The sequence below is a fragment of the Rattus norvegicus genome, chromosome 3 (assembly GCF_036323735.1).
Source record: "Rattus norvegicus strain BN/NHsdMcwi chromosome 3, GRCr8, whole genome shotgun sequence".
In the NCBI taxonomy this organism is placed as follows: Eukaryota; Metazoa; Chordata; class Mammalia; order Rodentia; family Muridae; genus Rattus; species Rattus norvegicus.
Window position 1 is genome coordinate 28,332,378 of NC_086021.1, and position 13,374 is coordinate 28,345,751.

A 13,374-nucleotide genomic window follows, 5' to 3' on the forward strand; every position below is an offset into this window, starting at 1 on the left:
ATTTCATGTCGAGGGCAGCGGCTGGCGCTGGCCAGAATCAATGCCTGCTTTTGTCTGCTGAGTTATTTTATTTACATTTTTAAAACAGCTTATCAAGGTAAAAAGATAGCTTTGCAAAAAAAAAAAAAAAAAAAAAAAAGTGTTTGGCTTCAGGCCGGCCCAGAGGTGGGAGGCTGGGCTGGCACTGAGGTCCTAGGCCAGCCATGCAGTCTGGTCCTAAGCCAGCCTGGGCACCTGCCCAGCCCTCCTGCCGTTCAGGAGAGTGGGAGAGCAGGGGAGACAGTTCCCTCAGGGCTACTCTGACCCAGCTGGCTGGTTATACAGCTCGGAGTGCCCCACCTGGGTAGTGGAGGGTCAGCAAAGGGTCCTAGTACCTCCATCAGCTGGTCCTGACCTCTCTCTCCTGTGGAACCAGCATCCAGGCCTCCTCGTCAGCCTCTACCTTGTACTGGACAGGCAGGGACTCTTCATTGCGAGCCTGGGCTTGCCAGGTCACCCAAGCACCGTTCTGTCATGGCCTCAGAGAAGGTTCAGCAGGAAAGATTCCTAGGCTGGTCCAACCATATAATAGGCCACAAAGGACCCTGGAGCTCAAGCTGGGCCAAAGCAGTGGGCTTCCTGCAGGAGGTGGCTCTGGGTTCTGTTGCTTCCCCTCAACCAGCAAGGGCAGCTGGCGGTAGCTAAATAGGACTGGGAAGGCTTCTCCCTTGTCCTGCCCAGGTAGGCCATAAAAATAAAAGCCTCCTGCCAACCTTCCTGCTGCCTCTGCAGATCCACACTGGATGGACAATGCGGCTTTGAACCTAGGAGTGCTGGCCACGCACCAGGCCACCTGGCCACTAGAGGGCAGCCTAGTGCACGGGGAGCTCCTGCCTGGCAGATATAAACTAGCCTGATTGTGCTCTGCTCTAAATGACCCCATATAGAAAGGATAAAGGAGCATCTCTAGCTCCCAGGATGCTCCTGGGTAGCCCATGTCACAACCTACCTAACAGATGAGGTTTGAGCCTCCACACCTAAGAAGCAGAGCCCACCCTGGGACAAGCCTCCCAGTCGGGCTGGGCTTGGGGAAGACAGACCATCTGGAACATCAGTAGGACACTAACAGTAAAGTTGAAGTTGTGGGAAGTCCCAGACCCTTCACCCATTGTCACTTACCACCCCTTCCAGCCTTCCTTCTCCCCAAGTCACTGGGCAGAGAGTCTGAAGCCACAATCAGAAGAGAATAGCCCAGTTTTTGGCTCCCCTGTCCCTGATGGAGGCAGGTCAGGGCCAGGAGAGGGGCCTTAGGGGACTCTGAGAGGGCATGGTCCTAACATGACATGTGTACGGGGTGCTGGGTATCCTTCCTTTCCCTGATATCCTGCAGCTTCCGGAGGACCTGTGACCCAGAAGACCCTTGTGTGAAGTTGTAGGTATGTCCTGGTGATCACACCCAGCCTCCTCTGCCCCCTGCAGATCCTAAGACCGTCCTCAGATCCTGTATTCCCCTTCAAACCGTGCATACCTTCCCCCTGCCCTGAGATCATCCCACGCCCTGTGCCCCATGGGGCCTGGTGAGGCCAAGCCCCCTGGATAAGAGCCAGCTATGGAGGCATTGGGTCAGCCCAGGGGAAGCCCAGCCCGAACCCCTTGGGCTAGATGCCGCCAAGCCTTTCCCAGGCCGCTATTTTGGGCTCTGAGCCTTGGGGGGCGGGGGTGGGGTGCCGGACGGCTCTGCTGCTGTGCATGCTGCTTGTTTTTGCTCCTGATGGGAGCGCGATATATGGAAATATTAATAGTATCCCAGGCTACGGTACGTGCTGGTACTCAGGGCCAGCATGTGCTCCGACGGGCGGTGGGAAGGTCTCAGCTCCGCCCACTCCCCATCAGATGATTCCCAGGCTGTGAATGCCCATTACCTAAAAAGAAGTTGGTTTGGTTATTTCAAATAACCATGACAGCCTGGAGACAGATCTGACTCTCCTTCCACTTCCCAACTCCTTGGAGCTGGATGACAGTGAGGTCTCTTTAAATAGAGCTCTGAGGAACTGTAGCCCCAGGAAGTTGATATGTTGCCCTCAGACCTCCGAGGCATGTGTGCACTTTGTTCTCTGCTGCACATCCCCAGGACTGACTACGCTGACCTTCTAGACCTGTAGATGCTCCTGGGAGAGATGGGGCAGCTGTGCATAGGTCACTGTGCGTCTCTTACCCCAACTGCCTGACCCTTGCACTCCCCGTGTAGAATTCTGGGGAGCGAGAATAAACAGGTGAGTTCTCCCAGCCCCTCAGAGACCTGTAGTGAACTTCCTGCTGTGAAACATAGATTCCCAGTGTCTCAGCCCAGCAGCTACATTGCTGGACATAAGAAGATCCCTGACTATGTCTGCAGTGACCAGCAATGACACAGAGGACAGGAGCCTCTCTGTGGCACTGTGCCCCCTCCTGAGCACGTGTAATCACTCTCTGTGTGTTGCCAGGCAATTGTGCTGGGCACGAAGTTGAAGCTGCAGCCTGAGCTCGTTATTGAAAAGGTGAATGTCTTTCTTATGCAAATCATTTAGGTTCAAACTTGGATAAAGCCCAGGTCTCCAAAAATAGTGCTTGGTGGGGGGTGGGGAGAGTCTCTCATCACCAAGCTCCAGGCTTCTGCCAAGACAGAGCAAGGGGAGGGCAGGGCCTAAGAGGAGGTCAAGAAGTACCAGTCAATGCAGTGATTGGGGTCTGCAACATAGTGTTCAGAGGCCACCAAGCTGACTCCCTGCTGTAGGGAAGCCACAGCCCCACACAGCAGTGCCTTGTCACCTAGATCCTGAGATTTAGCTGGGCGTGGTGATGCACACCTTTAATCCCAGCATTTGGGAGGCGAAGGCAGCGAGTCTCTGAGTTCCTGGCCAGCCTGGGTTGGACAAAGCCCTGTGTGTGTGCACGTGGCTGCTGCTGAAATTTAAAGGTGGGCTGGGTTTAAGGTTGCTCAGTCCAGACCTGCAGTCCTTGGGACAAATGACGTAGTATTGAAAGTCATTATGCCGTGCCCACCAGCGCAAACCCGCAGTAGCTCTGAGGACATGTGCTATGGGAGTGTTGAGAGCATCCTGCAGGATGTACCCAGAATGAGGGGTCTAGGCCTGAAGGCTGGGGCTCAGTCACAACACTGATCCTCTGCTCTGCCCCATGTGAACTGAGTAGCCTGGCAAAGGTGTGTGTCCCAGCTGTGAGGGAAAAGTATCCTGGCAGTCAGGGAACACCACAAAGTCACAGCGCACAGCAAACCCCACTCAAGACATTTATTGGGAGGGGAAAACTGGGGAGGGCAGCTGCCTCTGCTTGGGTGAAAAGCAGCAGAGAACTGGCAGAAGACGGGGCTTACATAGGATTTCTTGGGGGTGGGGTTCAGGAGGTTGGGGGTCCTCAGGAGAAGAGCCTGGCCACTCATGTGCCTCGAAGGGCTTAGACTGTATCCATGAGCTAGCGGAAGCAAGCAGGACCCTTCTGCAGAGACCACGAAAGGGCTGTATTGAGGTCTTGTCCTGGGCAATAGCCCAGGGCTCCTTTTGGGGCTTCTTCGTGCTCTAAACACCTCAAGGGAGCATATCTTAGCCACCAGAGCAACGGCTGTTGTTCCCACCTCTGCCCAGCTTGGTGAGCACAGCTGGTAGCGCCTGAGGCTCTTGACATCTCCAGTTCTTGGTTATGGGATGTGTAGGTTCACACATCCACAAGGCTCTGAAAGCATCAGTCTGGAGACAAGGCCTACCCCGTGCAGATGCACTGCCTGGCTTCTGTTGAAGGTGAGCTATGAGGGCGTCTGAGGACAGTACTCAGGTTCTTTCTGTTTTCACCATCTGAGTGGGAGGATGGTGTGGTGCTGGCCGTGGCCCTGAGTTTGTGCTTCCCTGCAAATAAGCACCCCACTCTGCTCCATGTTAAGCACTGTGAAACCCTCTGGAGAGAGCTGCTCGCCTCATGGATTCCTGGTGCTGGCCTGGCCTTGACATCATGGGCATTGCCAAGTTCACCTCTAAAGTCCCAGCAGCTGAGGGAGCCTCTTAGGAGCTCAAAAGGAGGGCAGCAGGTGTTTGCACACTCTCGCCTTGAACGCATCATTTCTGTCAGGGCCACAGCAGACACCATAGACAAGTAGCTTCTTCGAGGGATGTGTGTGTACAAAGACACAGTCCCTGATCCGCAGAGGGAACTGCCAGAGCAGGTGACAGCCCTGGTACTTTCCATTCCTGCACTCATTCATTCAGTCCTCTGACCAAGTGTCCTCTGATACCCAGTATTTGGAGTCTGTCTAGTTGTTCAGCAAATTAACAGGGTGCCCACAGGTGTGGATTTACTGTAGTCGTGTGTGTGTGTGTGTGTGTGTTTGAGTGTGTGTGTGTGTGTGTGTGTGTGTGTGAAAGAGAGAGAGAGAGAGAGAGAGAGAGAGACAGAGACAGAGACAGAGGCAGAGATAGAGACAGAGACAGAGAGGGAGAATATGAGCATGATTGTACTGTGTATATGTGCATACACGAATGTTGTGTGTGGTAGGACAGTATATGTGCTACTGTGTGCTAGTGTATTAACATGCATGCATCTAGTGTAAATGTGTGTCTCTGTGGCTGTGTACCTGTGTGACTGTGTTCACATGTGTGAGTATGTGTCTGTGCGATCAGAGGGGGTTTCTGTGTGAGGGTGTATATAGGAGAAGGAGCTGAGATGGCCCCTGAGGGTTGCTGCATCTGGAGAAGACTATCCCAGTGTGTTCTCTCTGCTGGCCTGCATGAGTCACACATAGATCTGAAGTGTCATGGCTGTCTGTCAGGCTGCAGTGGTGAGACGCTTGCCTCAAGCCTATGCAGCATCTCACTTGAAAGGAAGGAAATTAGACCCAGTGTCAGAGCTCCCTGGACCTGTTCGTGCTGACTTTCTCCCTAGGACTGGTGTGTGGTGACAGTCACTTCTATCCTGCATCCTAAAAACGGGGCACTATAGCTGCCTTCAGAGTGGCTATGATTGACAGTTAGGGAGGCAAAGCACTCGGGGGCCAGCCTGAGGCAGGCGGAGTTAGCTGCCCTCCTTAACTCGCCATATTAAACAGAAAGCACGGGCTGGTAAAGGAGCCGGCTGATCAGCTGGAACCAGAGCTTCTGGGGAGAGAGGGGATAGAAGTCTGCAGAGTGAGCACATAGGGAGATGTAATTACAGATGCTGGTTTAGGTTAATGACTTAACATTTTCCCTAGCTCCGTTCCCTGGAAGACTAGATGCAAGGACATCCCATAGTGAGGACCGTGCCTAGCAACCAGATCTGGGTTTCTGAATGCCAGTTACGAGTAAAAGAAACAGAGACTCTAGAATAGACTGAATATCAAAGTGATGGTGCTTTGGATATTTAAAACCACATGAATCATGGTGGTGGTTCAGGGAAACGCAGAAATGGTGTCTCTGAAGAATGGAAAGGCTTGAGCAAACGCTGCGCTCTGTGACTCCCAAGGAAGCAACTGATCCTGGGACAAATTGTTGAGGAAAAAAAAATCCAAAGTACTAATACAGGGCTAGACATGGAACAGTGGGTGTTGAAGTGATGATGTGCCCATCCTTTGCCGCTTAACTAAAATGTATTTGACATAAGAGACCGGATACTTAAAAGACAGTCGGGGGTGGGGGCGGTAAATGTTGAGCAGCTCTATGTGTTAAATGAATGGATTCTTTACTTTAAACTTTTGTCTACAGCAAACAGGGACATAGTCTACACTAAGGTGGCATAGATTCTTTCTAACACTTGGAGAGAGAAATCACACCCGTTTTAGGTAGGATTTTTTAAGAATATTGAAAGGACACAATTTTAATTTGCTTTATTGAGCCACCAAAACTTTTAAAAGATCAGTTTATTTCATGAATATCGGTGCCAAAATACTAAACAAAATAACTAGAGGTATAGCTCAGTGGTTACAGCTCGTGCAGTGCTCTCATGAGACCCTAACCTCAAACTTCTAAGAAAAAAATTAAAACTGAATAAAAAATGAGCAAACAGGTCAACTAACACATTAGAGAGATCAGCAAAGAATAAGAAGAGAAATTCGAATCTAAAATGTTTGCAAAGACAGAAGCTAATACAGGATCATTGATCAAAATATACAAGATGTCTCAGAACCCAAGCAAGAGACCTGACTTAAAGTAGGACAAGGGACGATCACCCCACCACCGATGATAGGCAGGGAGAAATAAACATTAGGAAATTACAAACTAAAACAAGACAGGACTGCACACAACTAAAGAACAGAAATCACAGGGCTAACCCTATGTGAATTACTCAGGGTTCTCTAGAGAACAGAACTTATAGAATCTCTCTCTCTCTTTCTCTCTCTCTCTCTCTCTCTCTCTCTCTCTCTCTCTCTCTCTCATTCTCTTGCTTTCTTGCATATATATATATTCATTAGAATGAGTTACAGGCTGACAGGCTGTGGTCCAGCTAAACCAACAATGGTGCCTCTGAATGGAAGGTCCAAGAATCCAGCAGTTGCTCAGTCCATGAGGCTGGAGGTCTCAGTGGTCTTCGCTGTGCACCGGAATCCCAGAGAAGTAGGCACTGATGCCAGGGAAGGACTGGCCTTGCTAGCAAGGCAAGGGCAAGTCAGCAAGAGTGAAGCTTCCTTGTCCCATGTGTTTTATATAGCCCAGGTGAGAGGTGGGTCTTCACTGCTCCAGACCTGGATTAGAAGTGGATCTGCCTACTTCAAAGTAAGCAAGACTCCCTCACAGGTGTGTCCCTCCATTTTGGGGTTTTAGCTAATTCCAGATGGAGACATGCTAACAATCAAGAATAGACTATCCATCACAAGTGCACCCTTTGCCAACGTGATACACAATCATATCTCCTTATGTCGTGGTTAATTTCCGAATGAAATGTTGCAGGGGAGGTGCACAGGGGTTGCAGGTCATAATTGTGCCTAACATGATGTAACTGCAAATGCATTATAGATTTAGAATGGGTGGCAATGTCTCCTGAGGGACATTCTTTTACTATCTCAAACATAAGAACAATTATCATTGATATTCTCTTAATTGATGTTAATTAGAAGATAAAGAATCCAAAGCTTGTGTAGCACTGAGAGAGAGGCCCTGCACCTCTCCTGGGCAGCACAGTGGAGCTGATGCTGGTGGCAGGGGTGTAGGCATCAGGGACCTGAGAGTGAACTTGTCTGTTGTGTGGCAGCGTGGATGAAGGAGACATCGTCTCCCCATTCGCTCCTTGCCATCTATGGCAGGAGGGAGAGCTGGCCCTAGGATCATGAAAGCAGAAGTGCTGGCCCTGTCTCTCACCTTCCGTAGCAATCTGGAGAGCAGGCCCTGCACCTCGCCTGGGCAGCACAGTGGAGCTAGACTTGGACACAGGGGTTGCAGCAGAGCTGGCCTGAGGGCAGGGTGAGCACAGGAGAAGTGGCCCTGCCTCTTGTCTGCTATGCAGGGCCAAGGACTAGGGAGAGATGCCCTCCCTCGTCCCTTGCCACCTATGGCGGTGGGAGAATTGGCCATGCCCCCCACCTGCCGCAGCACTCGTGAGAGTGGGCCCTGCATCTTGCCAGGGCGGCAGGGTGGAGCTGGCCCTGGTTGTGGTGGGGAGGGGTTTGGAATGTTTTGGGGAGGTGGGGAGTTGCTGGTGAGCCAGCCCCAAGGGTGTGAGAATTAAAAAGCTGGGTGCTAAGCAGCTCAGATACCTCTCAGGTCCAGGAATTCGAATTGGCCCACCTCAACATCATGAAGGAGTCAGTCCCACAGATCCTCAGCTACAAGCTCTCCATGACACAGGACAACAACGGAATAACCGAGGGGAGTCCCAGTGAGATTCCACTATGGATAGAGTAGCAGAAGGCCTCACCAGACCAGCGAGCTGTTGTAGTGAACATTTGCAAGCAAAGAAGTGTGGACAAAAGGGTACGCTGTGGGACACACTACAGCGTCCATGATGAGATTCTTTTCTTTGTGGCAGGGGATTTTGCAAGGGTGAAAGAAAAATGTGAGGGGAGGGGGAGATGACTGGGATCGGGGTGCATGATGTGAAATTCACAAAGAACCAATAAAAAGTTAAAAAAACAAAAACCTGAAAGCTGAGCATAGTGGTGCACGCCTTTAACCCCAGCACTCAAGAGGCAGAGGCAGGTGAATCTCTGAGTTCAGGACCAGCCTGGGGTACAGAGTGAGTTCCAGGACAGCCAGGTCCTTCACGTGACCTTAGCTCATCTTTATGGCTGCCTTCCTCAACTGCACATTCTGTATCTCCTTCACGCTCTGTAAGCCACTCAGCAGGTCTTGGTTCTTCTCCTGGAGGAGTGACCCGTATCTTCCTTCCTGGTGAGGTCTGTGCCCTTGGTCATTCTGCCTCAATTAGTTTCTTGGAGTTTTCCAATTGACTTTAATCACAGGACATGATTGGACTAAGAGACGCCCCAAAGCAGTGCTTCTCAACCATCCTACTGACAAGGCCTTTAACACAGCTCATGTCGTGGTAAGACCCAAGCATAAAATTAGTTCCACTGCTACTTCATAACTATACTTTTGTTAGTGTTATGAGTTGTAATGTAAATACCTGTTTTCTGATCGTCCTAGGTGACCCCTGTGAAAGGGTCATCTAACCCCCAAAGAGTTCACGACTCACAGATTAAAAACCACTGCCCCAAAGGATCTCCTGCATTCCAGACATAAATTTTCTTACCTCAACTGCAGAGAAGCAATCCAATTTCCCCGTGATAATCTGGATCTATCACTTCTCCTAGCACTGTTATTCCTTTCTTAACCTCTTGGCTTAAGGGCATAAGAAGGGCAAAGCGGCGGAGGCGGGTGGTGGTGTCTGAGCTTCCGGATCAATGCAATGTTATGGCTCCTGAGAGCACTCCCCATTCTGCAAACAAAACTTCTAGGTTCCAGAATTTAAGATTGCAGGAACAAGAAGCAAAACTTTTCCTGCTGGCCACTAGGGGTAACGGTGAGTGGAACTATTCCCTTTTCCACCCTGTGATCCTGGACCCATGGGTCCTTGATAGGGAGAAACCATATGGTAATATATCGAATCATATGCTGATTCAAAACCCTGCCCTGGTGCTTCAGTCTGCTGCCCCCTAATTGCCTCCAAAGCTAGTTCCATCTTTCTATCGGGACAAGGACCAAACATTGTCATTTGCACAGAGGAAGTGGAATACAGCCAACTTGTCACCAGGTGGCTTGCTGGTCACCTAGGAAACAGTGCCTATCTGGGGCTCAGTGCTGGTCTCTGCTGTTGGCAGACCTGGCACTCACTCACAGCAGCTGTAGTGAGGTAGGTCCTAGTGAGTGGAAGTCCATGTTGTCAGCCCATGCACAACTCCCGTCTGTGCCACCATGGCTACTCTGTTTAGGACAGGAATGACTGGGGAAAGAGGCTGACTGTCACAGAATGGGTCATCCTATCTACTTGATTGCTGACCTCCTCCTCAGCTGACGTCACCTTTTGGTGAGCATATATCTTCACATTCTCTGCCCATATGGAGAGATCTAGTCACATACTTCTTCCCCGGATGTTTTTCCCAACAATTTTCCAGTTATGCTCTTTCCAAGTCCCTGACCATCCAGCCAATCCATTGACTACATCCCTATGCATTAGTGAACAATTACACATCTGGGCATTTCTACTTCCAAACAAAATGTGTGACCGTGTGTGCTGCCCGAGGTCCTGCCCACTGTGAAGGTTGCTCTTCACCGTGTCTCCCAGGGCTGTCCCAGAAAGGGGTTACAATGCTGCATCTGTGCACGTTCAGCATAGCATGCAGGGCCACCAGGCCTTGGTTTCTCTTCCTCACCCCGTGAGGCTGTAGGAATGCATTCAGCAGCAGCCAACACTGGAACAGAGTAGAAGCCATCATGTAACTTCAGAGTAGACTTCATCGTGTAACTTGCTCGCGTCTTCAGGACCTGCCTAGGCTCAATAGAAATACCACTTCCATTTGGTAATGGATGTTGCTACCCATTTCCTACTTTGTGGCTTGGTGGGTCAGATTAAACCCAGCTCATGATGGGCAGTCAGGTCACATGGTAACTATGTGGCCCGTTGTGAAAGGCTCAGTTTCCACTAAAGTCCAATGGCAGACTGAAGTCCAGTAGCAGACTCAAGTCTGTCTTTCAACAGGAGAATAGCTGTCTGCAGATGACGGTAGGGCCTCGCTCTTCAATCTCAAAGGTCTCTTCTGTGATTCCCATTTGGGGACTGTTGACATTCCCAACACATCACCTATCCACCACCCACACCTCAAGTACCATCACATCTGTTGGATCGTACACCCCAAGTGCTAGAGCAGCCTACACAGCAGCCTGGACCGATTGAAGAGCCCAGGCCCCACACAACACTCGCGGCTTTCTGAGGCATTGGTGTATGGGCTGAAGTAGCATACCCAAGTGAGGGATGTGTTGTCGGCAGAGTCCAAATGGACCCACTAAATGTAATCCTTTCTTGGTGGTGGGAGGGCCAGGTTCTATATCTTTAGAAGAAATTCTTCTGCATGCCCCACCCCACTGGACTCCTAAGATCTCACTTAGGTAGAAGGCCCTCGGATTTTGGTTGTGCTGATTTCCCACCCATTGATTTGTATATGTATTATCAACAAGTCCAAAGTGGTTGCAACTTCCTGCTCACTTGGTCCAATCAGCATAAAGTCATCAATATAGTGCACCAATGTGATATTTTATGGAAGAAACAGATTATTAAAATCCCTTACAACTATGACACAGAGCTGTGGAGTTAATATATCCTTGAGGTAAAACTGTAAAGGAATACTACTGGCCTTGCCAACTGTTGCTTCTGGTGGGTCTTATGGACCGGAACTGAGAAGAAGGCATTTGCTAGATCAATAGCATATACCAGGTACCAGGAGACGTGACAATGTGCTCAAGTACACACACCACATCTGGTAAAGCAGCTACAGTCAGAGACACTACATAATTGAATTTTTGATAGTCAACTGTCATTCTCCATGATCCATCTGTCTTCTGCACTGCCCAGATAGGAGAGTTAAAGGGAGATGTGGTGGGACCACCCGCCCCCTGCATCTTTCAAGTCCTTGATGGTGGCACTACTCCAGTTCTTCCAGAGATGCGATACTGGTTTTGATTCATTCTTTTCTCCAAATGACGCAACCGAAGGCTTCCGTCTAGCCTGTCCAACCATAGCAGCCCTCACTCCACAGGCCAGGGAACCAATGTGAGGATTCTGCCAACTTCTAAGTCTATCCCATTTACACATTCTGGGACCAGGGGAAATGACCACAGGATGAATTCAGGGACTCACTAGACCTACTGTGAGTCAGACTTCAGCCAAAACTCCATTCATCACCTGTCCTCCATAAGCCCCTACTTTAACTGGGGGCCACAGTGTTTCTTGGGATCTCCCAGAATCAGTGTCATTTCACCACCAGTATCCAGTAGACTCTGTAGAGTCTGATCGTTCCATTTCCCCACAGTGTACAGTTACCTGACAAAGACCATACAAAGGTCTCTCTGGGCAAGGACTGGAGAAAGGCTAACAATAAAACTTCTAGTTACTTTATCAAGGTTCTTCCTAAGGCCTGGGCAAAATGGCTCAAATCTGGAAATTGGTTCACGGGCCAAGAATTACTTTTGCCATGACTCAACGTGGTCTTTCTTTCACTTGTTTTATAATTTTTTCACTTATACAGATCAAACAAAACTTCAGTAGGCTTCTTATCCATCCCACGCCTGGAAACACCATGACTGATTAGCCAGTACCAAAGGACCAGACACGAGTGATGCCACCACAGAGATCACTTTGCTTGTCCTGGCCATTACGGTCAGCCATTACTCAGGGTCAGACATTGTTTTGTCTGTGCTGCCCATTAGGACATCTACAATCAGCTCACCTTTCACGGTTCATTGCTGCCATCTGGCCCCTGCTACCTTGGGCCCAACAAAACCTGCAGCATTAATTCATTCAACTGGGCAGCAGCCCCTCCAGCCCCAGAGTCTGGCACAGGAAAAAAGGGCGACCAAGCTCCTCAGATGCTCTCAGTCAAAGGTGAAAGGGGCAACAGTTCAGAGGGTGGGGCTGTGAATGCACCGTCTACTGAGGGTGAAAAGACTCCCTCCTCAGGTGAGGTAAACCCTTGAGAATCTGAGGGTTCACCATTCTCAGCTTCAATAGGTCCCCAACACCCCACCCAGAGTCACCAGGTCCCTGCTTTACCCACCAGTCCCTCACTGTGACCACCGACACCTCCAAGGTGGAGCTTGAATTTCCACTGTAATTCAGCCATCTTTATAATGAGTGCTTCAGTTTGACTCTCCACAACTTGAGCTCTGTGGCCGCTGGAGAGGAGATTCTCTTCCGGGGCACACTTGGAAACATTAGACTGTTTATGGCAGGGGTTCAACCCTTCTAATGCTGTGACCCTTTAATATAGTTCTTCACGTTGCAGTGACCCCAACCATAAAATTATTTCATATCTGTAACTTTGCTATTGTGATGAATTGTAATGTAAATGTCATATATGTAACCATCCCACAGGCGGTCGTGACCCACAGGTTGAGAACCTCTAGTTTGTATGCATCTGGAGCTGGTCAGTTTTATTCCTGAGTTCATTGTTATCCTTTATGTATTCTGCGATGCTAGAAGTCAGTTCATTTTATCACAGAGCTCATTCTCTTCTGTTGTCAATTTATCTAGAGATGCTAGGAGCAACCATCGTTTTCCTTATTTTTCCACAAATGACTAAAAGTTTTGGTTCATGGCCTCTGGTAATCGGTGAGTCGGGAGAGTCAAGCGCATTTGTCTCCTTAAGTCGGTAAATAGTTCACACCATGGGTTCTCAGTGCTCTCCGAGCTCCCAGGAGAGGCTTCAGTAACTGAAGGTGATGGCAAACTGGAGAGCCTATCCAAGATACCTAAAAGATTCTTCCTTTCCATAGGTCCTGAGTTCAAATCCCAGCAACCACATGGTGACTCAGAGCCATCTGTAATGAGATCTGATGCCCTCTTCTGGTGTGTCTGAAGACAGCTACAGTGTACTCATATACATAAAATAAATACATAATTCTTTTTAAAAAAAGTGCTCGAGTGGTTAAGAGCACTTGCTAAAAAAAAAAAGAATTATTTAAAAAGAGCTTCGTCCTTGTTGGGTAGTAGTGGTGCGCCTTCCATCCCAGCACTAACAGGCGGAGGCATACGAATCTCTGAGTCTGATGTCAGTCTGGTCTACACAGCGAGTTCCAGGACGGTCAAGGGTACACAGAGAAACCCTGGTCAGAAAAAAAGAAAAGAAAGATTCATTCTTATACTTCTGCTGCTCTAGAACCACTTCTGGCACCAAAATTATATTAGTCTGGGTTCTCTTATTAGAATCTCTTCTCTCTCTCTCTCTCT

General features: G+C 49.4%; 1 long non-coding RNA gene across 1 annotated transcript in view; it reads right to left on the bottom strand.

Annotated features, from left to right (window-relative positions):
• Positions 1 to 5,826: 5,826 nt before the first annotated feature.
• Positions 5,827 to 13,374, bottom strand: part of LOC134486058 (uncharacterized) — a 30,608-nt gene continuing 23,060 nt past the window's right edge. Inside the window, exon 2 of the long non-coding RNA XR_010064733.1 lies at positions 5,827 to 13,250. This is a non-coding gene — a long non-coding RNA (uncharacterized LOC134486058). The remainder of the gene's footprint in view (positions 13,251 to 13,374) is intronic.